This window comes from Canis aureus, chromosome 1 (genome assembly GCF_053574225.1).
Source record: "Canis aureus isolate CA01 chromosome 1, VMU_Caureus_v.1.0, whole genome shotgun sequence".
Taxonomy (NCBI): domain Eukaryota; kingdom Metazoa; phylum Chordata; class Mammalia; order Carnivora; family Canidae; genus Canis; species Canis aureus.
Genome location: NC_135611.1, coordinates 11,861,894 through 11,888,028, shown reverse-complemented (window position 1 = coordinate 11,888,028; position 26,135 = coordinate 11,861,894). Strand labels below are relative to the sequence as shown.

At 32.7% G+C, this 26,135-nt stretch overlaps 1 long non-coding RNA gene across 2 annotated transcripts in view; it reads left to right on the top strand.

Annotated features, from left to right (window-relative positions):
• The window catches only part of LOC144324221 (uncharacterized), a 56,274-nt gene that overhangs the window by 1,704 nt on the left and 28,435 nt on the right, over nt 1-26,135 (top strand). For both annotated transcript variants that reach the window (XR_013389757.1, XR_013389777.1), the window contains exon 2: nt 11,995-12,098. This is a non-coding gene — a long non-coding RNA (uncharacterized LOC144324221). The remainder of the gene's footprint in view (nt 1-11,994; nt 12,099-26,135) is intronic.

Genomic DNA, 26,135 nt, shown 5'->3' with positions numbered 1-26,135 from the left:
CAACATGAGAGGGTAGGCTTTAGGAAAAAAGAACATGGGAATAGGTAGGATAGAGAAACTTCAGAGAAGTGGAGCAGTAATGTAAGCATGGTCTGAATATGTTCCCAGAATTTATATGTTGAAACCTACCCCCCAAGGTGTTGGTATTAGGAGCCAGATCCTGCTGGGGAGTGATTAGGTCAGGAGTAGGATTAGTGTCCTTATAAAAGAGGCCTGATCGAGCTCCCTTGGTCCCTTCTGCAATTTAAAGAAACAAGGAAGAGTCTGCCATTTGGAAGAGGGCCCTCACCCCATCATGCTGATGCTCTGATCTCAGACTTCCAGTCTCCAGGGCTGTGAGGAAACAAATTTCTGTTGTATATAAGCTACTCAGTCAATGGTATTTGTTATCACAGCCCAAATAGACCTAGTCACATGCCAAAGACTAAAGAGAAGGTGAAGTAATATATCTCACAGCTCACGCTACTAACTACTGGATATAGCTCCTGCCCCAATTATAAGGATAAAGTAATGAAATATGTTCTAAACAAAGGGAAATTCTGAAATGATTAAATTTAACTAGGAATTGAAGACCAAATTGAGTTCAGTATACAAACCTTTCTATTTTAAACCTGATTTTTTTTGTCCCATGATTTTTGTTGGTTTCATTGTTCTAAGAAAACTGAATTGTCTATGTACAGAAAAATCAAATTGAACCTCCTATTCAGAATGACCTCAGAAGGGAAATCATCTCTTAAAATGGCAAACATTAAATTGAAACATGACCTTGATTGGATTGTGGATCACTTGGTGAGTCAGTCAGGTTACCTGAACTTTTAATTCAAATAGAAAGCAGGAACCAAATTCTCAGACAGTGAAAAATGATATATCAAGTTGGCTGTGATCTTCTAATATGTAAGGATGAGAAAAGTGATGGATTTTTCTGAAATTCAATCAATGAAATATTATGAATATATCAAATGAAAGCATTTTTAATGTACTCTACCTTCAAAATCCTTTTTTTGGGAGGGAGGGGCAAGAGCTGCTCTACAAAAGCAACTTATGGAAATTAAAATATTTTTATCTTTCCAATTACCTGAATTGATTTTCCTTCCTGAACTGTAGTTACCAAGTAAGTTTATTTTTCTCCTACAATGATTTAGCTAACATGACTCCACGTATTGAATACATGGATCTGATTACCATGTTGAATCTTTTTGTCTTGACTTCTGCCTTCTTGAGATTGAATTCAATTTTATATTTGATTTTTAGAAGTCTTTATGACTCTAGGATCACTGTAGTTTTGCCTCCAAAGACAAAGTTTGTTCTAAGTTCTCTAGCAAACTAAATATAGCCCACTGCATTCAAAATACTTTTATTAAAACTATGTATTGTGTTACTATTTCATTTTAAGGCAGATTATTAGAACACCCTCTTGAAAGAGACAAAAAACAACTCTAAAGAGTGATCTTGAAGTTGATAAAAATATAAACCTGATCATTAATTTTAGCAAAATATTACCTGGTTACATAAATTTTCTTAACTATGTGTAGTTTCACATTAGGTATGAACTATTCAATCATGCTGTTAATTTATGGAAGCTCATATTAATTTATGTAATCAAATGTATTCATGAAATAAACACAAAAGCCATTTCATTGCAACTGTAATGCATCTAATTAATAAATGATTAAAGACTATTTCCATCTTGATGACAAATAGAAGAAAACTATAAAATGTGCATTAATGGATTTTACAAAATGTCTTTCCTGTATTAATATGCTAGCATATTTAATATACTTAATAGATGACTCATATATTAATATATTAAAATAAAATATGCTATATACATGTTTTATTAACTGACTTTGAATCTTGTGTCACTAGAAATATTTAAAGTACCTTTTTTGAACTATCACATTACTGCTTCAATATTCTGTGTTCACTTCTAACAAAGTAAAGAGATTTGGGACACTGAAGTGTGCCTTAAACTATATGGTTTTTAAAAAGAACTATAATTGCAGCTGACTAATAGATGATAGAAATAGATGTGTACATCTGTGTTCTATAAAAGTCATAACTCTACATATATTTTCAAAACAAAAAATGTGTTATACAATGTCTTTTACGGAGATTTAAAAAGATCTTTTGAAGGCCTTTTAAAAAATGTTTTAGAATGTCACTTTTTTGGCAAGGGGGAAGGTGACATACATCTGAGGAAAGTGAATGAAAATGATTTGCCAGCTTTCCTATCCACCTTATTGAAAAATTTTGCTATTTTCCCTGTTGTATCTATGAATACTTATTAAACATCTCAAATTTTGACTGCATTTTTATTGCATGTTTAAAGAAACTACTCAGAGTGCAAAATCCATGAAATAATTCCCGCAATGATTATGATAAAATTAAGCATTAGCAGTAAAGCTTAAAAACAATTTGATCACACGGGTTAGATAAATCTATCGTCAGTACCATCTAAAGTCAGTACCATCTAAGTCCACCCAGAAATGGGGTGGATTTCTCTGTTCCCACTACCAACATGCATTGAACACTTGCTTGGATCTCAAAGGAAACAAAGCAGAAGTTTGCAGTGAAGACAAGTGTCAATGGGACCAACAGGTAAGACAAAATAGAGTAAGGCTGCCTTAGCAGCTGGGGAAACAAAACTTCACCAAGGAGGAGCAGGAATTGGGAGTGGGAACATATCACTGCATCTCATTGACCATAATTGGTAAACCTTCTCTTTAACAAAGAGCACTGAGGTGTAAATATCCAAATTCACCAGTTTTTCCTTTCTTCTTATACACTGGAAGATCAGCACCAATCCAATGCCATTTTTCATTGTCAGAATGATTCTTTCAGGCTTTGTTTTGAATTCTAACTTTAAGTGAACCAGCTGACTCACTATTTGATCTGCGGCCCAAGTGAGATTATTTTTATATTCCATAATTTTATCAATTATAGTTGCAATGCTCTATGCTATTCCCAAGAAAGCACAAGTGCAAATATAGTGTTTTGTTTTAATCAGAGGTAATCAAGGAAACTTAGACAAGACACATTATTGTATCATCAAAAAAGGTTAAAGTGCCTAATTTTGCCTTCTGAAAGTATATATGTCTATGATGTTGCAATTAACATTTACTGTTTCCCTCTATGTGGATAGAAATTAATAAAGTCTATGATCTATTTTTTTTCATTAAGAATCTTATTTCAAGTTCTAGATTATCTATTGCTGTTTACTAAACAATTGTAGTTTACCAAACTTTTAACATTGATGAAATGCACTACTTGACCTCTTTGTTAAATAATGTAATAGTTTTAATGACTGTGCATATTCATAAATATGCATTTAAATGTGGTCTATACATTTTAAATTTTTTATAAACATGCTTTCATCTGCATTAAAAAGAGCTTGTGGGGTGCCTGGGTGGCTTAGTGGTTGAGCCTCTGCTTTTGGCTCAGGTAGTGATCCCGCGGTGCTGGGAACCAGTCCCACATCAGGTTCCCTGCAGGGAACCTGCTTCTCCCTCTGCCTGTGTCTGCCTCTCTTTTTGGGTCTCTCATGAATGAAAAAAAAAAAAAAAAAAAACTTTAAAAAGAAAAAAAAAGGAGCTTGATAGTTTTGACAATAAATTACTTAACAGGAAAACAATTTTGAAAATTAGTTGTTTTGTCCAACTAATTCTAGCAGCAATATTTTATGTGTTGATGTTTCTCACTGTATGAAACTTATTGTTAAATCACCATTTCCTGGTTTTAAAATACTAATAGATATTTATAAAATAGATATCTATTTGTAAAAATTGTCTTGGCTACTTAAAATAATGTTTTATCATTGAGTGTTAGTGATGGTAATTTATTTTACCTAATATGTTTTTTCCCTAATATATTTTAAATGTCTTTCCTGTATCATCTCATGCAGTTTCAGAGAGCATCTGTTTGTACTCTTCCACAGACTTGCTGTGTATGGAGTATTTCTCTCTAGAGAAACACGTGATTAATTGATTTCACCTTCTCAACTAACAACTATGACTCACAGTATCATCTCCTGATGTGGCTCACTCTCACTTGACAGTCATACTGATCCAAAATTCTTTTAAACATCTTTTGCATAGATATTGAATGAAGGCAGCTTAGTTTTCAAAATTCATGGCAGCTGCTTGCTTCAAAGAGTTGTACAATCTAAGAAAAAGTGTAAAAGATAAAACATACTAGTTTTGTTCTTTTAAATAGGAATAATTTGCATAGTTTAAAAAGATCTTATTACTTACAATAGATTTTTCAAATTCTAAACCTAAAACATATTCAGGGTTTGTCCTACGACTCAAAAAATTTCTTTCAAATAACTTTCTTACTCTTTTTCTAAGAACTTCTATAACTTTATGATCTTTCTTGGAATTTTTTTATAGATAATCAGTTTCATTGTTTTATTAATGTAAAATGTATTAATCATTTATTGAAAATCCTTTATAGAGAAGTGAACAAGTTCATCGTATCTTTTCCCAGACACTTGTGTTTTAAGTTCTTTTCTTATATATTTAGTTTTCTTATGTATCTATACCTATCTTTGTCTATATAGCTATGTATCTATGTATTTGGTTTATTTTCACTTTCTAGATCGGATGAAGCCAGATATATTGTTCATAACATACTTGTTGCAATTATTATTTTTTCTCTGTCAAAACACATACACATACCACATTTTTAATGGTTTCAAAGTATTTTCACATACCACATTTTTAATGGTTTCAAAGTATTTTCAGTAGGGACAAAGAAAAAATGTTAATAAATGTTAATAATTTTATTAATGAATAATAAATCTGTTTTCCAGTTTTTGCTATTATAAACAATGACTACTTACACTTGCACAAAATCTTTCCATTCATATACAGACTTTTCTGTAGAATATTTTCATAAAAATAAAATCACTAGTCAAATAGTGCTCCACTTTCCCCCAAGAATCCAAGATGGCTAAAACTGTTTCTAAACCTAATAGTATAAATGTGCCTTTTCTCTCAAACATCTAACAACTAATTGTTAGGTTTTATTGTGTTGTTATTAGGTTTTATTCCTCCCAATTTATTTTTATAAAAATTGTGAGTGTTTTGTATTTTGATTTATACTTCTTTTAGTAGAATTTAACATTTAAAAATGTTCTCATTGGCTGTGTGTATTTCTTGTGTGAATTTCCTGGTTATATAATCTGACCATTGTAAAAATTGGGTTGTCTTCTATTAATTTGTATATATTCCTCAAAGATTCTGTACGTTAATGTCACTCATACCATAAAGATCTTCAATAGTCTACAATGTATCATGTTGCTTTGTGTATTTTATTAAATACATATTTTAAAATATTTTTTGATATTTAAATCTGTTAGTTCTATGCTTTGTAGTGTCCATTTTATGTCATATTTATTTGTTATTGTTGTTTTTTTTTTGAAGACTTTATTTATTTTTAGAGAGAGAATGAGCAGGGGAGGAGCAAAGGCAGAGGCAGAAAGACTCCCCACTGAGCCAACAGTCCTATGAGAGGCTCAATCCCAGGATTCTGAGATCATGACCTGAGCCAAAGACAGAGGCTTAACCAACTGATCCACCCAGAAATCCCCATTTTATCCCATAATAAGAAAGTATTTCAGAAAACAATTTTTCCACAATGACTTAAAATTCCACTTCATTACATGCTAAATTTTTTCTATATACATTCCTCTTAACTATTTTGCTCTGTCATTTTATTTGCTGATTCTTGTCCTAATGAAATAGAATCTAAATTACCTTACTTGTCAATGTTTTGCCTTAAAGAATAAAAATATTAGTTTATAAATACATTAAAAAGATTAAAGAGGTTCTACCTTTACATGAAGCAAAAGATCAAATAAAACTTTGTAGTGAACAAATATTTATTAAAACTAGACTCCTACATTTTCAAAGTCAAGTTTGGTGGAATATAGTTAAGACTTTTACACTATATCCACCATATTTTATGGTGTTAAAAGTATTATGTGAGGGAATTAATAAAGGTGGTAAGAGAGTATGGTTTTTAATTCTATATTTATAGATGTGATTTCCTCTGGTTAGCAAGTCATGTTTTACAAGTAGTTGATTGTTTGAGAGACATTTCAGTATAAGCAAGATTCTAAACATCCAAATAGCTGTTAGTAGTTTGCTTTTGCTTATTTTGTTTTTCAATATTTTGAAAAATAAATCTTATTTAAATAGGCTTGGTAGTGATTTACACTATGGTTTGATTAATATATTTGTTACATCTTTTTGTAACTATTTGCTTTTAAAACAAGAGAAAAAGTTGATATACTGGAAGAAATATCAGGAAACTATTAATAATTTCTCTTGTAAAATATTCTTCCTGTAAAATTTTGAACTCATGGTGAAATAAACTTTAACTGAAAAAGGGGACAGATATAGAGAAGAAAAATGGGTCAATAAAACAGAAATAGGAATGAAAATGCAGGCTTTGCACTTTATATTCTATTTATTCAAATCAGGAGTGAGATATAATGCTGCCAATAGAAATCGATTAAATATTAAATTTGTGTCTTTGGTGTTATAGTGGACAGAGATGAACTCACAATATAATGGCAAGGAGTGGGATATACATAAATACAATGAGTACTAATACCTCACTGGGAAGTGGGTACTAAAATAATAGAACAGGTAAAAGGAAATATGACTTTTCACCAAAAATTAAATAATTTGGCTTTATCACATAATTTGATATTTAATCTGAAAGGCATGATACCCCTTGCCCCCCATAAAGAAAACTACAATATTTCTTATAGTGAAAAGTGAAAAACAGCCATATCTTTATTTTAATGCTTCTCTGATAATTGAGATCAAAGGCTGGTGGTGGATGGGACAGATTGTTTTTGAAAATTAGAGGCTTAAACCTGATTCCACCATAAGTGCCATGTGTACTTGTACATTCTAAACAAATCACTAATATTTAGTTTGCTCATTTTAAAATCTAACCATCGGAACAATTTTGAATATGAAAGAAAATATGCAGTGTGTCTAGAAAGGCTTTCCACTCAACACGGTTGCCTTTCCAGTAGGGCTTTCATGGGTGACAGGCATATCTTTCTTCTCTCCCCCTCTGGTGTCTTGAGTTCTGGTGTAGGGTTTCAGATCTAGAAATTAAAGGTCATATTTTGCTGGTTAGCTATATTTTCTTATTGCTTACTCTCCTTCCTTTAATCATTTGTGGCCCTTTCACAATTTAACTCATTTAAATTTTCCTGTATTTACCTGACAGGTAGTTAACAACTGCTCTGATGTTCAAGTAGGAATGTCATGAGAAGGTTTTCTTTTTTCCCTATTATGCAGTTCATAGGTTAGCTGGACAAATGGTTGAGGTCCATCTATCCATATATCTATATCTATCTATCTATCTATCTATCTATCTATCTATCTATCTATACATGTGTGTATACATATGTAGCCTTTCTACTTCCTTTCCCAGAAGGCCTTAGAAAGATAAAAGAGGTTGGTCATTGGAGGACATAGGAGTAACTAAATATTATATTCAATACAGGAGAGCAAGAGAAAAGCAACTACTTAATAAGAACTACTTGTGCTACAGGAAATTATTTATGTTATGGCCCTACAGGGCAATAAAGTCTCCATATTTACATTGTATCTTACCTTGATTGAGCTCAGGGCAGTAAATATTTTAACGCTGACATCCATGGGGATATACACACAAAGAATTAAGATTGCTCTCTGTATATAATAATTTGTTGAATGTGTCATTTATGATGATCCAAATAAAAAGTAGGCAAAAATTAATACAGTAAGGCACTCAAGTAGTAACTTAGTTTTCTCACTATCTTGAAAAGCAAAAATCATAGAACTTTGGTTTCTGTCCCTTTAGTTTATCTTACATCTCACGAATACTTCACAATTCACGCTATTCCTACTTTTATGAGACTATAGATTCTGATGTATTCCTAGAAATTAAAAACTTAAAAAAAAACTTAAGAGCTTTAGAAGTTAATGTATATTATTCAAGTCTTTAAAGTTCTTTGAAAAGTATGCGTCAATGCTAAAATAAATTAATGTTTTAGATTTACGTAGTTTTGCCTTGTAATATATTGTAACATTCTCAAAGTTCTAGGTAGATCAAATATCTTAAAAGATTAAACCGGGAAAGTATAAAAATAAATGAATGTTTTATATATTTCTAATTACTGAATTGTCCTGCTTATAGACAGACTTATAGTGGCACACTCAAGTATTTTTTTAATATATATATTTTAAAGATTGTATTTATTTATTCATGAGAGACACACACAGAGAGAGAGAGAGAGAGAGAGAGAGAGAGGCAAGAGGCAGAGACAGGAGCCCAAAGTGGGACTCAATCCCCGGTCTCCAGGATTGGGCCCTTGGCTCAAAGCGGCGATAAACCACTGAACCACCAGGGCTGCCCCACACTCAAGTATTGAAATACCAAATTTAAATTCCAAGTGTGGTTTAAAAATTTCCTTCTTTTTTGCAGTCGCTCCCTTTCTCCTCTGTATCTGCTCTCAAGATTTGCTCACCTGTAGGGACTGCTCAATTAAACACCCTTTTGTATCTCCCTTTGGAACTGATTGCACTGTATTGTAGCTATGCTTTTGCTTTCTAAACTCATTAAAGGCAAAAAAAACAGAGATCCCTGGGTGACTCAGCGGTTTAGCGCCTGCCTTCAGCCCAGGGCATGATCCTGGAGACTTGAAATTGAGTCCCAGTCAGGCTCCCTGCATGGAGCCTGCTTCTCCCTCTGCCTGTGTCTCTGCCTCTCTCTCTGTGTCTCTCATGAATTAAAAAAAACAAAAAACAAAAAAACAAAACAAAACAAAAAAACCCACAAAAAACAAACAAAAAAAAACTTTAAAGGCAAAAAACTTTTTTTTTTTCCCTTCCCAGAAATACCTAGTACATATTAAATGGTTAAATCAATGTTTGAAAATAAATTTTCAAAAAAATGTCTTGGACAACTTTGGTTTTCTAAAACTCCAGCTTTGTTGCTATAACTGGTTTAAACAAAATATATACTGGCGAATCTATAGAAATATATTGAACATGATTTCTGCTGTTGGGTTGGAGGATAGAATGCAAAATTGAAGGTAAAAAGTTATCAAGTGCCTCATATTCTAAAGTGAGCAGAAAGCAAGTCTACCCAAGGGTCAAGAATTATAAAAGAAGGTTAAAGGTTCATTGTCATATTCAGTTATTGGTTGAGTGCAAAGTGAGAAATGCTATGGCTTTCTCTTCCTCATCATGGATGAGGACACTGCCTCCATATCCTAATCAAATAGAGGGACATTTATAGGACACTTGTTAAGTTGGAGGCCTTTTACAAAAAGGAAGAAGGGGCCATACTATATTAAGTGGACATTATCGTTAGAGAATGCTAAACTGCTCAACTTTTAATCCCTCCCCTTGTTATTTCTATAGAGGAGCTTGACACATATTCTCCAGCCTACTTGCTTCTTCCCTGGCTATTTCTGAAGTCATTAGGCTTGCTGGAGCACACTGCATTCATAGGACAAAGAAAACTTGTGCAGTGTGCTTGGGAAGAGAATGCCCCTTCCTTCCATACCACTTCTGTGCCCTTGAATGGCATGGATAAAGACCTTGTGGTTCTACATGGAGATTTGAGGACAAAGGAAAATGGGTGAGTTTGCATAGTCATCTGCATGTCCTACAAGGTAACCTTCTTGGAGAGCAAAGCAGCAGGCAGGAAAGGTTTAGGGGATAAAAAGAATACATAAGTGGCCCTCTAGAAGGAGGTCATCTTTGGAAATGTGTGCTGGGTTGAAAAGATCCTCAAGATAATCACACACAGAGGCCACCACATAAGCAGAAGCCAGTAACAGGGAAAGCCACTAGCTGTCCCAGGGGAGGGTAGGGTGTCTCTGCAACACCAACCAGTAATTGGTTAAATAAGATAACCTCAGCTCTCTCTCTTTTCCAACATGTTAAAAAAAATACGAACCTATAATTGTCTTGTCACTCCAAAGATAAGGGACATGGAAAAGGATTTCAGTGTGTATTGTGTTCACCTCGTCTCCTCTAGGTCATCAGGACAAACCATAGACAAAAATATTTGGGCATAGGAGTAGGATGATAGATTGGATAAGATCAAATAGAAGAGGCCACATCTTTTAAAAATTTGGTTAAAAGTGATTGGAGATTCATAGACTTAACCAGAGAACTTATTAAAAGATGGAAAAGATTCAGCAAAATATTGTTGAAGGAATGATTGGAAATAATGAAACTCTTGTATTTGTAGCCCTGATTTCAGAAATCGGCTAAACAGCTTACATGTAGTTCATGATAATATCGATTTCTACATGAGGTTTCATTGCTATTGAACTCAAGTTGTGATTTTTAAACCATACATTTTTTGGCCATAAATTTGGGCATGAAATAATAAAGCTGTGAATTCATATGAATATGCCTTCAAATGAAAAACTAAAAATTGTTCTGTTTAATCAAACTCATGCTCTGTGGATCTCAACCTATTGTGCTCTCATATTTGCATGCATCTGCTGTTAATACATTTAACCTGCATTTATCATTTTTCTAATCAGGCTAGAGATATTGATTGTGTGTGATTAATTAATGACAAATCAGGTAGTTACAGAGTATTTACTTCTTCCTACTATATAAATTATAATAAAACTTACCCAGTAAGCCTTTCTTTCTCTATGACACTTCAAAAAAATGTATATAATTCAGATAAAAGGGTTCTTATAGGAGACAGGGGAGTGACACAGAAGACCTAAATATTCAGCTTCCTTCATCCTCATACCAGCATCTTCACTAGGGGAAAATATAGAGTATTAGACATGTGTTTTCTGTGGATTTTCCTAAAACTCCTCAAAAAATGATGCAAAAGGGGAAGTTAAAAACATCAAAAAGAGAGAAGCAGAAAATAGTTTTGGATATCTGAGAGCAGATAACTTAGACATCATGGCAGTCACATGGAGACAGGCAAGCACTTTGAAACAAACAGAAGCAAAATTTGGAAAACTTTCAATTAAGCACTACTCTTTTGGTAATTATCAATTTCCTAAACATCAAACAAGCCAATTCTCTCCAGCTTTTCCCCTCAGTAATAACTGGAATACTGGCTGAAGTGTGCCTCATTGCTTTATGACAAGACATTTTCTAGATTCATGTGTACACCTTCATTCTTTCTTTCACCTGGAGGTCTAACTTCTTTAAGGGTCTGACAGTCAAACTCAAAGCTTATGTATATGACTTCATCACTTCTTCAGACCCATTCTGAGGACTGATGATCTAATTAGTATTTTCTGGCTTGTTGAGTCCACCTTGGGGACAAAAATTAACTTTTAGACATTTATGTGATTTTGTGGCTGTATCTTGGACAAGTATGAAGTTCTTATTAACTATGTATTGAATCCTGAAAGATATTCACTTTGCATATCTAAGCAACATGACTTTATTATCCTCCTCAAAATAAAATTAAAATCCTCTGCATACTTTTTCATTTACTAGCTATTCTTTTCCTGATATCTCTTTAAAGTCAGCTAATTACTAATAGAACTTTAATAAACCCTCTCTCTGTACATAAGACCTTGCCCTCAATCCTATTTCATAAACTATTTGAGGTGACCAGACAAGTGAAAATCATAGTAAGAAGTCTATATATATAATCAAATATTGACAATAAAAGGTCAAATTCTTTCACAGCAAAAATTAGAACTAGGAAAGTAAGTATTCATGTGACAACACAAAACACATGAACTAAATAAAATTAAGAAGGGAAAGATAGGGGTTAGGAATCACCGGGGAAGACATTTTCATGCAAGTATAATCTGATTTGACTATTAAAGACAAAAATATTTTAGTTTAGGAAGAATCAATTATAAAAGAGAAGCAGATATATGACAATAGAAACAAATTTTTAGGATGCACTTAATGTATATTTTATTAGTTCACAAACTGGAAATGTTTATAACAATTATTTTGAAATATTATTTTGTAGCCATTTTAAAATGAAAGGAAATTCAATCCATTAGGAATGCACGCTACTCTTTGAAATGTATATGAGATAAATTCAAGGTAGCTGATGTAGCTGCATGTTCTCAGGTAAGGTTTCTTTTTCTTTTTTTCTTTTCTTAGTCTCATTTATATTTTCTGAAAAATGAGTCAATTATAAGCCATGATTGTTTTAATGATTAAATAAAATGATATCTTTTTTTAAAAACACTTATTCGCGAGAGACACAGAGACAGAGAGAGAGAGAGAGAGAGAGAGAGAGAGAGAAGACGCAGAGACACAGGCAGAGGGAGAAGCAGGCTCCCTGTGGAGAGCCCAATGCAGGACTCAATGCCAGGACCCCGGGGTCATGACTTGAGCTGAAGGCACTCAACCACTGAGCCACCCAGGTACCCCAGATAAAATGCTATCTTATAGTTTATGCTTCATTGCAGGCAGAAAATAAACATCCTTTACAATTTTTCTTCAAAATTAATCATGATGTAATTCAATAAGGATGTATTACTACAGAGTAGCATCTTGTGAGGTATTAAAAGTAACCGGAAAAACTCAGAAGGCTGACTACCCAAATCTGACTCAGAAATAGGACATTAAGAATCTTGATGATGTGAGTTGAAATTGGCCAGGATAAGATTATGTTGTTGATCAACATGATGATGCTATCACTTCAGCATTTCCTCATGTTGGAAAACACACATGCAAACTCTGTAGGCTGAACTATTTCTTTTAGAACGTGATGACTATACAGAGCAGGTTGCCAAAGCACAGTCATTAAAACAAATAGCATGATATAGTTTCTGAGATGGAATCAATGTTAAAGAGTAATACAGAGAATTAAAGGATGCAAAGATAAAATAGGAGGCTTGGAGCACTTTAAATTTAATTTTCTGGCTTTGGTAACTTTTCCTTAAAGCACATTTTAACAAATCAAGGAGATTTTCAGATATTGTGAGTGAGGTAAGCGATTTCCTAATGTGCTTTTTTGTATATCACCTGGGAAATGTATAGACTATTTCAAATCACTTTGGCATCAAAGACAACAGGCCTACACCAGACCAAAACACTATTTCAAGTCCTAGTAATTCCCCTGTAGTATGTCTCAGCAAGCCAGCATATTACCCTCTAATGGGCAGGCATTAAACACAGGACACTTAAGATCTACTGCCAAGAAAGCCCGTGATAAGCCATTCTGAGTGAGTTTGCCATTTACATTCAGGTTATTCAACTGTATATAGACCTTACACATCAAAGCCTTAATGTAACAGAGCAATAGCTATCAACTTTCACCAATGACTTGATAAAAACAGCATAATGGTTCTAGATGTAGAAGAAAGAAAGAGAACCTTTCTCTGTGAAATAAGTACATTGTGTGCATCAACAGCATTGCTATACTGATTTTTTTTTTAAGTTCTTTGCTCTGTTGGATTTGATATAATTCCATAAATTCAAATTGGGCTGTATGAATGCAGCCCAATGCCTGAACATTTTGCCATCATAGAATGAATCATTATGAACTATACAGGATATAAAATGCTTTTACTCTTATTGGTTTAATTCCCATGCTTGCATAATAAGGTTGGAATCAATACATTCCATAAATAATATAGTAAAGTGAACACATTATCCAATCATTGGCCACCAATAGAGAGTTGGCCTGCCAGGTGTTGCTGAGCAGGGCTGCTACCGCTCCCTTTGGGATGCAGTGCTCCTGACTTCCTCTCTAGCCCCTTCAGCCCTGAGCTCATCTTTTCCTCTCACTCTCAGGCACTCACTAAAATACCTAGAGAGCTTTGCAACTTATTTAAAATTGCAAACCCAGGGGAAAGACATTGGCAGAGAACACAGTAGTGATATTATGTTAGGAGTACCAGGGTTTCCCAAACCCTCTCCTTAAAATTAAAAAGCTAGGAAATTTAAATATAACTGGTTTCAGATGCCAGAGTAAAGGCAATTTTATCTACTAGCTTCTCTGAACCAAAGTAGAATTAAAAAAAGAGAAGTTAAATGGAGAAATAAAACTTAACTTAAAAAAATTATACTAACAGTCCAAACATGAAAGTGCAAGTATAAAGAATATTGGGAAAAATTTGGGCCAAAATGTAGTGATAACATGAGAACCTACTCCTACTGGTATTCCTAGAAGTGGATGGCACAGTTCTGAAAGAGGCACCAGATGATGCTTGGATTGCAGTAATTAGATTTAGCATTCCTTATCAAGAGAGAAGGGTGAATACTGCAGATCATGAGTCAAAGTGGAGCTTAAGAAGAGGAGAATTGTCACATATTTCCAGACTGTACAACCTGGCACTAAATCCCTAGCACCCAAGGAGACTGCTGTAAATGGTTTTGGCCACAGGAGGAAAGTAGAAGCCACCATTGTCAGATCACAGTGCTGGTGAGGGTTTTTTTTTTTTTTTTTTTTTAAAGACACTTTGTGGTGAGCCACAGTGACTTCCTAAAGAGTAGACACAAAGTAAATTGACTTCTAGAGCAGAAACACTTGCTCCTAAGGTTTCAAAGGCAATATTGAAATCAAAATGCAAATACTACATTATTCAGCCAATAGCACACCTTCCTCAGAGATAAAAATGAATTAACAAGCCTTGGGAAAGATATTGAAAAAAATGAAATCGTAGATATTATACCCCCATTAAAGCAGTCAAATTAAATATAAATAAAAGAATCAATAGGTATACAGTACACAGGTTTTTGAAAAACCCTTAAAAAGCAAACAAAAGCAATGACTATGACTTACCAGGTTTTATCACCATATTGATTTCCAAAAAGTAAAAATGACATTACAAAATAATGCATTTAGTTTCATTGTAGAAAACTCATCACATTTTTCAAATTTTTTCTCTTGGAGACCACACTAGTTCTTGAGCACAGAAATGAGAAAATCTAGATTCCCAGGTCAAACGAAAATTATAATGAAGTCTTTGAACAAAAAACCCTGAATAGAAGCTATTGTATTTATGATCCTCACTGGCGTCCTGCTTCTTCCTTCTTCAAAAATTTAACTTGCCCCATCCTGAAAAATTTACCTGAAGTCCTTTAATAGTTATACTCACAAGAATTATACTGTCAAACGTTTAGAGAGAGCCTATCTCTCCACCAGGGAAAACGCCACCACTGCTAACTGCCATGAGTTTATTAGAACAAATCCCATAACACCCACTACTCGAGTATAATCCCATTCTCCACATGAAAAGCCAGAGCTCCAAGACGTACTTCTCTCTGTTACCTTATGCTCTGCACATCCTCTGTTCTGCCCCTTAATTTCTAAAGCATTTCACTGGTACCCTCAGGTATTAAGTGTTCATCATTGGCAACATTTTTCTTATGTTAAATATTTTCTCATTATTACAGAAAATTGGCTTTTAAGTATCTTCTGTTTTGCCAACAGCCCTTGATGCCCTCACACTGTTTGTACCTTTGGAGAAAGAAGGGAAGAGGCACTGCTTACTCTCTTGTTGCTTCTAGACTGTGATCCTACCCTCCCTAAAACCCCCACCTTTGTACCTCATGTCATCAGACTATGTCACCCATTATTCATCACTGTTGTTATCCTCTTCAAACTCTTAAATTAGCTCCTCACATTGTGATCCTTAGCTCATAACTTATTCCTATTTTTCTCTAACACCATTCCATCTTTCTTCCAATGAACTTATTCCTCACATACTTAGTCATTTTCATTCTGCTACCCTTTACCTCATCAGGCCTCATTCCCTTATAATCTTAATTGTCATGCAAGACTCTTTGGGGTCACCACCCCATCTTTTCAGCTTACTTTCACAGTGCCATGGCTTCAATAATCCTTTGACCTAAAAGAGTTCCAACTCATTCTATCTACTAACTCTTTTAATCTGTTATCTTTCCTCCTTATAAATTTTAAAACCCATGGTAAATTATTATTTTATTGCATAGATCTTCAGCAATCTTTCTTCTCTCATTTCCTTATTCCTTCCTCTCTTTCCTTCATTTGGGAAAAAACAAAACAAAACAAAACAATTGTTATATTTGAAGACAGCTGGAGAAAATTACAGTGCAGAATAGACTGATCTAGTTTGAAAATCATAACCATAAAGCAAAATAAAGTACTTAGTACTGACCTGCAATCACTTTCTCAAATATATTTACCTTACCTTCTCCAGAAAATTATTGCATGTGTTTTCTTTAAGGCTCAACATCTTCTATGAACTCTCAGCTAATAATTTTATGCTTGTGAAAAAAATGAATTAGTGAGAAAATAACTTCACCAGGTTCCCACTTTCCCATATCTTTATACCTCTACTACATTGCTTCCTCCTGTAAATGACAGTCTTTGTGCTTTTCCAATGTTAAAGCCCTTGCTCAGGATCTACATCTCCTCCCCTTTTACTTTTTTGAGAATACATCAAATATTTTTTCCCTCTTCTAGTAAATTTTTCCTTCACTATTGGATTGTTCCCCTCAAGAGCTAATATGTGCTTTTATTCTTTCTTAAAACTTATAAACAAATTCTATCTTGATCTTATTTGCCTTTTAAAGAGCATCAAATTCTTTCACCCTTTTTAGCTAATCTCTTAGAAATAGTTAAATTCATTGTCTCCTGTCTTCCCTCTCTTTCACACTCTTAAGTCTACCAAGTCTTACACACATACACAAACCATCATTTCACAGAAATTATGTCAAGACCACCAGTGAGCTTCTTCCTGCTAAATCCAAAAGTCATTCTCAGTTCTTATCTTACTTGACCTCATTTTGACATTAGCCACCATTCTTTCCTTCAGGAACACTTTTTTTTTTTTTTTTTTTTAATGTATTTCAATAATGTAACACATGCACCTCCCTGCCTCCCTCCTTCTAGCTGTTTGTTCTCAGCTTACTTTGGTGATTCTTTTAATAGTTAACCTTAATTTTGGATTCAGTCAAAATCCTCGTATATAGTCTCTACTTTATTTGCATTCACTCTTGTGGTAATGCAATTCATTCACATCTTACCACTCACATCCTGCTAACCCACAAACTGGGTCTCCAGAAAAATAATCTGGTGAACTTCAAACTTGTGTTTGATGCCTTCACTTAGTACTGTTCAATTAATTTCATTTACTTAATATTCTCAAAACTAAAATTCTAAAAAGATTCTCCCAAAATCTGGCCTACTAACAATTTCCTCTTATCGCTTAATAGCTATACCATACTTCTTATTGCACAGGCCTGAATCTTTCAAGTTTTTTCTTTTCACCTCAAGTTTATAACTATTTCCTCAGAAATTCTATTGTTTTTTCTTCTAAATATATCAATGACTCCATCTGTTTTCCAAGTCACTCATATTTTGCCTGAATTATTGATAATGCCTCCTAAATTTTTACTTTGTTTTCATCTAATCTTCCCTTAGTTCTCAAAATAGAAACAAATATTAATAGTATAATCTCTTCATGTCTCTGATTAAGCCCTACAAATCTCCCTATTTTTGTCAGAATAAAACCAACTTTTTTCTTTTCTTTTTTTTTTTTTTAAGATTCTATTTATTTATTTATGAAAGATGCAGAGAGAGGCAGGGACATAGGCAGAGGGAGAAGCAGGTTCCTCACAGGGAGCCCGATGTGGTACTCAATCTCGGGACTCCAGGATCACATCCTGGGCTGAAGGCAGATGCTCAACTGCTGAGCCACCCAGGTGTCCCTAAAACCATTTTTTTTTAATAAAAAGTCTTATAAAAACCCCCCAAAAATCTTATAAGCTGGCCTCTATCACTTCTTAGACATAATTTATGTTATGTTTTCCTTGCTCACTCTGTGTACGCTAATGTCTCAATAAATGCTATAAATGCATCTGACAAAATCCAAAACTATTAACAAAGGAGGAACAGAATGGAACTTTCTCAAACTGATATACCATCTGAAAATCATACTTAATTGGTAAGTAATGCTTTCTTCTGTGTTCAGCAATGAGACATGTCTGCTATCACCTCTTTTAATAATGAATCTAGTGAAATTATTTAAGAAAAAGAAATATGAAGTATAAAGATTGAAAGGAACAAAAAAATTTATTATTTTGCAAAGAATATAATTGTGTCTATATAAATCAAGAATTTATGAACAGAGTTAATTTGCAAAATTAGCAAAGTTGCTCAAGTTCAAGAAAGTAAAAAAACATATATATAATATAAAAACATATATTATATATTAAAAACATCTATTTATTAGCAACATGCAATTAGTAAATAAAAATAAATGACAAAAAATATAATAACACTAGCAACAATGTAATATCTCAGAAAAGCTGTAATGATGTTCAGGTCACTTCTCTAAAAGCTATAACACCTTCCTAATAACAATAAAATATCTTAACAAATGAAGAAAGGTATTATGTTAGTGATTTGGAATACTGTACATATTCGATGTAATTCCAATACAAATTGCACAGAAAAAAGTTTTTGGTAGAAATTTGACATGGTTTCTAGAATGTAAATGGAGAAACAAAGAGTCTGGAGTAGTTATTTGATTTGAAAGAAAATGTTCAAGTATGGACAACTAACATTATCAGCTATTGAGATTTTTTTACTTTTACTGTAACTAACATAGGACATTATTGGTACCAAGTTCAACAAATAAATTGACAGAATAAAATAGAAACAACAGAGACAGACGTAGGTATGTATCATCATATGATGCTGATAAAACCAGTAAAGTTCAATGAAAAAGATAACCATTTTAAAAAACGTTTGGTAAGTGAACTAGAAGTCATAGAAAAAAATCTTTAAACTTAAGAGAAAAAAAACACATAAAATTAATTTTCAGTGGGATCTAAACATAAAATTGAATGGTAAGAAAATAAAAATTCTAGAATAAAACATAAAGCAAACCTTTAATTTTAGATCTCAAAAGTTAATTAGGAAGTTTCCCATAAAGGTGAGATTAATTGAAATTTGTTAAAATCACCGTCATATTCATCGAAAGATAATATTAAGATGAAATTGCCAGCCATGGACTAGGAGAAGATATTTGTGTGAGTGTATATAGTTAGATATGTCTACATATATACGTATATATGTGTGTGTGTGTATATATATATATATATGATATATAGATATATATGCACAGACATATACATACACAGAAATATATATGCATATATATATATGCACACACAGATATATATATCTGCCAGTGGTCTCATATACAGAATATATGAATAACTACAAAGAAATAAGGCAGACAGAGGTAAACCAAATACAAAATAGCAAAAGGCTGAAAAATACAGAACACTAACATATACTTTATGAAAAGTAATGGAGTATAAAGTATGTGTACCTTGTTGGTTATACTCAATAAAAAAATAAAACTGTAAAAATATCTTAAACCCTTTAAGTTTGATTGAAACATCCTCATGAAATCTCCAGTATATATATATTTTAATTGTGCTATTTTGTCCACAGGTCGTTGTGTATTCTGAATATACAATCTTGATATGGTTTCACTCATATGGGGAATATAAGAAATTGTGAAAGATATTATAAGGGAAAGGAGGGAAACTGAGTGGGAAAAATTAGAGAGAGTGACAAACCATGAGAGACTTCTAACCATGGGAAATGAACAAAGGGTAGTGGAAGGGGAGGTGGGGGGGGGGATGGGGTGACTGGGTGACAGGCCCTGAGGGGGGCACTTGACGGGATAGGCACTAGGTGTTATACTATATGCTGGCAAATTGAACTTGAATAAAATAAAAAATTAAAAATAAGTAAAACAAAACAAAAATCTTTATTTAGCATCCCTTTTTAGATTACATAAACATATATGAGTTTAATACTTTGTTCTTGATATATTTTTAATACTTCCTTTCACTTGAGAACATCTACCCCATCACTCACTCAACACATTTTTGTATTTATCATTTATATAAAAGTAATCTTAGTCTAATTATCCTGATGTGGAAATAATTTATAAAAGTTCTAGTGAATTTATACTAGACCAAATAAGATGGTGATTTATATAACCTCTTATCAAAACAAGGAAGCATTTTTTTTTTTTTGGAAAGGAAATGAGAAATTGATTTAAATTATATTGACTTCTAAAATGAGGATATTTTTGGATACCTGGGTGGCTCAGCAATTGAGCATCTGCCTTTGGGTCAGGTCGTGATCCCAGGGTCCTGGGATGGAGTCCCACATCGGGCTCCCTGCTGGGAGCCTACTTCTCCTTCTGCCTATGTCTCTCCTTTCTCTGTGTGCTTCTTACAAATAAATAAATAAAATATTTAAAAAATAATAAAGTGAGAATGTTGTTTCACTTCTGTTAATTTCTAATATGGGTTATTTCTACTTCTGTTTAAATACCACCCCATCTACATTTTTAATTTCATTTATGCAGACAATGCCTATTTTCACAAAAATGACCTATTAAAAGAAAAAAGTGACTTCATTTAATATGCACTTCATTTAATATACCTTAAAATATAAAAGTTTTGACATTTTATTTCTTTAGAATGAAAGGTTCTTGAGTATGCACACTGAATGCTCACAATGAATTGTAGTTAGTGTCATACAGAGGAAATTCCTCAACTATAACAAAAGTATTTGACAAAGTGAATATTCCTTCTTAAATTTCTACTGGTGACTACTCACTATGGTCTTTTGTATAAAATGTTTTTCAGAGTAATAATAATCAAAACTAAAGCACTTGGTTTCATGTGACAGTGTAGGAGATCAAAATGCAGAGTGGTTAAAATCTAAAAATAGTGGCAAATGATCATAAATAGTCAATTAAAAAGAGGAAGACTTTAATACCTTTGGAAGTTGAGATTTCAAGGCTAGGTGATTCTAAAATTACAAGTGCTTAGTCCTTAAAATTATCAATGTTGTGTACATTTATGAATGGATGGGTAAATGGATGAATACGTGATTGGAGAACCAGTTTAATTCACACACAAAGAAGTCTGAACCGTGAAACATATTGAACAAAGATAAAAAGTTCAAAGATGAAAATGTAATTGGTCAATATGTCATTGATGACCTTTCTAAAATAGCAGCTTCAGTACAGTGACAAGTAAAAACCTGATGGGAAGCAATTAAATTTGATCAATTTACAGGCAAATCTACTTCTTTCCTTTTTTCTAAAATTTAATCAGAATGAAAATGGGAGAAACAATGAGCATATATAATCATTTATTGTAGCGAATGAGACTTTACCCTCTGTCTTTAAAAAGTTCCTGCCCCCTTTCATCATTTTCTGACTTCTGTAAACCTTTTCTTTTGATTTCAAAATTATACAAGATACTTGTAATTTTTCCTTTTCTTTATGTTCTAATGGAGACAGTGGTTCAGTTCTCTTGTAATTTGGGATCAAGATTTTCCCTGATGTGAACCTGAGCTTGTCTGTACCAGTAACTATATAGAAGGTCAAGATGAAGTGAATATATCTTTTGATTGAACAAGTTAAATAATTTTTGAGCACCTAATAGATGCTGTGAATGAGAGAAGTTACAGAATACAGCGTATTCTGAAATAACTTTAAACATGTTCTGCTTACAACACACTGTCCCATCTACCCCTTACAGGTACTTCCTTACTTCATGGTAACAGATCATTGATGGACTAAACCTAATCTTACCATTTCTTGAATTATCTTCCTTTCTATATAATGACAATATATATATACATATACATATAAATTATAAACTATACACACACACATATATATAAATACATGGATAAATTATCCAGGAAATATATAGGTATATATGAAATAGGAATTCGGAAACAATTATTTCACAATTTATTATTGGTCTGTTAATTCATTGCATATTTATGTTTAGAAATATATGTATGTATATATGTGTATTACATGTGCTTGCATGTATGTATGTATATATGTATAATTACATATATATGTAATTATCAAGATCTTTCCCACATTTGAGGTCACTAGGTCACTGCCCACTTTTTTTTAATTTTTAATTTTTTTTAATTTAATTTTTTTCTGCTCACTTTAATAATGTCATCCTATCTCACTTCTTTCAGCTTATTTTAATCCTTTCAGATCAAGTAGTTGTCTTTTGTTTATGACATTTTTCTTTGCAATTATAAACCAGATTAAACATTTTTACTTATGAATTCATGGACTTTTTATAATAAAGAACAGTTTAGGACTGGAATTCTTTATATGATAATTGGGGAACCTAAATTTCTTTCCCCCTGGATTGATTAGATACTTCTTTAGAATAGTGTTTCTCTTAGTTGAAGTCATCAGGGAAGCTAAAATAGAGTGGACACTTAATTAATATTTACAGCATGATTGATTCATTGGCATTACTCACCAATTATATTCTTGAAATTTATTTAATAAAATTATTGAAACATCTTATCAAATTATGAAGTACATAAAATATAATATATAATTAGTATATCACCTTTATAGTATTTGTATTTTCTTTTTATTTTTTACATTACAAAAGAAGAGATTCCAAAGAAGAGCAGACTTTAAAATAATTTAATATAGCTATTTCTAGGACTTAAAAGTTACCATGTGTTGAATGAGAAACTAGTGGTTCAAAAAGTCTTCTAGCCAAGGTTTTGTCCTGAGTAAAACCATTTATGTTCTATGGAACAACCAGTCCACTTGTATTTTGTTAAAATACACTGTTGTGGTTGGTGGTTATAGTGAATCGATCTGCTGTTTGTTATCTTACTGCTTTAATTTACTGTTTCTTTGTATGTAAATCAAATATTTTGCTGAGGTGTAAGCAATCATCATTTTCAATAGATGTCAAATGGATGTATATACATGTAGATACACATACATATACACATATACATATATACACATATATACATATATATTCAGAGATTGAAAAGTAAAAAGTTCTAGGGCTTTTTCCCTCACTCCAGATTTTCCTTTTCCTATTTCAGGATTTCTCATTTTCTGCAGATTAGATATTTATTTGTGACTTCCACTGTAACTCATGGCTTTAACACTATTAATGGAGATGCATTAGAGCTGAGAAAATTTTAAAGGCTTGTTTTAGTTCAGAGAAATAACCTGATTGGGGTTGCTTATCACAATTCCATCTCACCTACTCAAACCTTTTGAGTTTATGAAATTGAGCTGAGAATTCTAGGAGAAAATGCAAGCTTTACAGCAAGATTTAATCTTTCTGTAAGCAGCTAGTCCAGAAATACCATAACAACAGCTGCTCTCATGGAATATTAGCATTTTTGCTTCTGGTCTCAGCTGCTTCTCAGAAGTGCAAAGAAATGCAAACATGGAAAATGTTCATTTTTAACATTAGCTTGAGTTTGAAAATCAGGGGGCATTCATTGGTCCCCAAAAGTAATGATGCACATTTCTGCTAATGATTTTATTCCTGAAGTAGTGTATGGCATATACATAGCTCACAGAACATCCTTTATTAACTATAGAAGAGGGAGAAAAGCATACTCATCATTCGGCAGCATGATTTTCAACTATTGTCCATAATGTGGGTGTGGTCTTTGATTCCATGTGAGACAAAAATGCAATATAATTCTCATCGTTTTTATATTACTATTGTAATTTCATCTCCTTATGCTCTACCATTCATGACTAAAAAATGGAAACTTTGAAACTGTAACAACTGTGGTACTATTGCAAGTGAATTAACTCTCTCCAGTCCTGAATAACACAGACAATTTATCATAGGTCAGCTCCAAGGTAGAGGGATGGGGGATGAGATTTGCCTCACAAGTAAAACTTCATTTTGTCTTTTAATTCCTTTTACTGAACACTTGTAGCCTATTTAGTCATTAAGTTCCAAAATAACACAGTTCTCCATTACACATCAAAATAGCTATTCATTTAAGGCAGCACAGCCTATTTTACTAAGTGTAAAAAGTTCTTCAGAGTGTCTTGATAAAAAATTGATATACGATGTAGCCTAAGATTTCTTAGTAGAGTGCTTAATCTTCTCAAAAATAAAAAAAATTGTTATTAGGAGAAATAAGAATTGTTTCTATCCCTGTGACTTTGTCAAATAATTATTTGCCTTGTTTAGATTCCTTTCTATTAATATGCTTACTGAGTTCATTCACAATGGATTCAAGTTTCTTAAAGCCTTTGGGTTGTTTTCTTCCTTTTTAAACAGAAAATCTACTTAAAATACTATTTGGAGAAAATATTTTATCATGGAACTTTATTTAAAGGGCAAAATCTAAGTCAATTCATGTATGGAATTAATGATATACAACTAGTTAAGCAGTCACCTTTGGTATGCTTACCCCCACTAATGCCAAGAATGTCTACTCTATGGTGGAATTCTGAAACCATGATTAAATGTAACTCCAGAAATTGGTCCTTTTGTTATTACTTAACTCAAATCTTAACGTGCCCTTCATTTTGCTTCCTTTAATACAAATTGATATTTTCATTGTAAAACAATTTCAAATTTTGTACAATATTTATAGCAGCTCATAATGAACAACAGTGGTTTTGTCACCAAAATGTCTGTATCCTTCATTATGATGCTCTTGATATATCTTGTATACAACTATGTGAACATTCCAGAAGGTTGGAGTATTCACCTTTACTTTAAAATAGTCTTTCTCAATTTCTTTGTAATATCTATTTTTCTATCAGAATGACAGCAAGGGTTTATGAATTATCGTGATTTTTGTAGGAGAAAGAAAATAATCTCTGAAGAGCACTATTTCATAAAAATGTCCACATGCCTAAAATAATAGAATCTTTGTTTCCGGATTTACACTTTCAAATATGAACCTAAAATTGGAGATTCTAGTTTATTTATGTCATGACCATTTATATACATGGTACACACTGCCTTAAAATTTATTATTATTTTTTTAATAGTACAATGCAGACAATTGAACTGACAGATTCTGGTAGTTACTTTACAGAAAGTTCATGAGGTCCCACCACTTAGATATGCCAATTTATGGTTTATTTGCATATGTGAAAATTAAACGGAAATCTCATTTAAAAAGGAGTTTAGAGGCTGGCCAGGAGGCTTCTCAGTCTTACCAGTCAATTGCAATAGCAAGAAATGGACTTTGCAAGTGAATACTTTCAGCTTTCAGATTATTCCAGTGAACTTTTAGTTTATAACAGCCCCTCCCAACTCCTTTCTTGCTGTATAAAAGAACATTGCTTTCTTTTGCTCATCAAACTTGCCTTTGGTTTTATTTTAGCTTGCTTGTCCTGGGTTGCAGTTCTCTGCTATTCCTTAGTAAATCCTTACCAGCAAACTCTTTTGATGGTAAAATAATTGACAGTTTTATTTTTAAGGTTAACACATAATTAAGTATCAACTACATTTAACTAATACAGATATCATAGAAAACCAAGGTGAAGTAAGAATTAAAAAAAAGAGTGTTTTTGATAGCTTAAAAGATTATATCTATTACAAAGTATCAAGAAAGTTTGAAGGAGATGGTATTGGAAATAGATATTCAATGATGTGATTTGTATAAAGAGTGAGCATTTGAGGAAAATATTTTAAATAAGGAGAATAAAGTAAAAGTTTAGGTAAATTCAGAATTATTAGAGGAAATTCAGAATTATTAAAAGTAAATTCAGAATTATTAAAGGTTTAGCTGACTTGATGATTGTTTTAAAGGAGAGTAGTATGATATAATGTAGAAATATCTATGAGCCAGATGTTGAAAGATCAAGAATGCCAGTGTGAGAATTTAGCTTTTGGTTTTGAAGACACAGGTCAGCTATTGCTTGCCTTTGAAGAGGAATCTAACTCTAAACAGTAGGAAAATTGTTCCTCCAGGCAGAGAACAACAAAGCCCATGGGCTAGAAGTGAAGCAATGATTTGGCTAATATTTTTTTAATTCTGACCTTTTTGTTTATAAATATTTTATTAAAATAGTTAGTAGTGGTCACAGGTAGCACTTGCTTTTCTAATGAACACACTGGGCTTAGGAGCAGAAAATTGAAAATTGTTATAAACTGTAAACATCCTTTGCCTACGTGCTCTCCACATCCAATAATACAGCTCTCTGTGCATTCTCTTTTTTTAGTGCTCTATCAGGAAGAAAACAAAAACATGAAACTCAGAGTCCTCCTAAGAAAAAAAGCATCAAAAGATGGTTATTTCAGTAAATTATAGTAACCACATAGCAATTTGGTAGTACCCAATTAGTG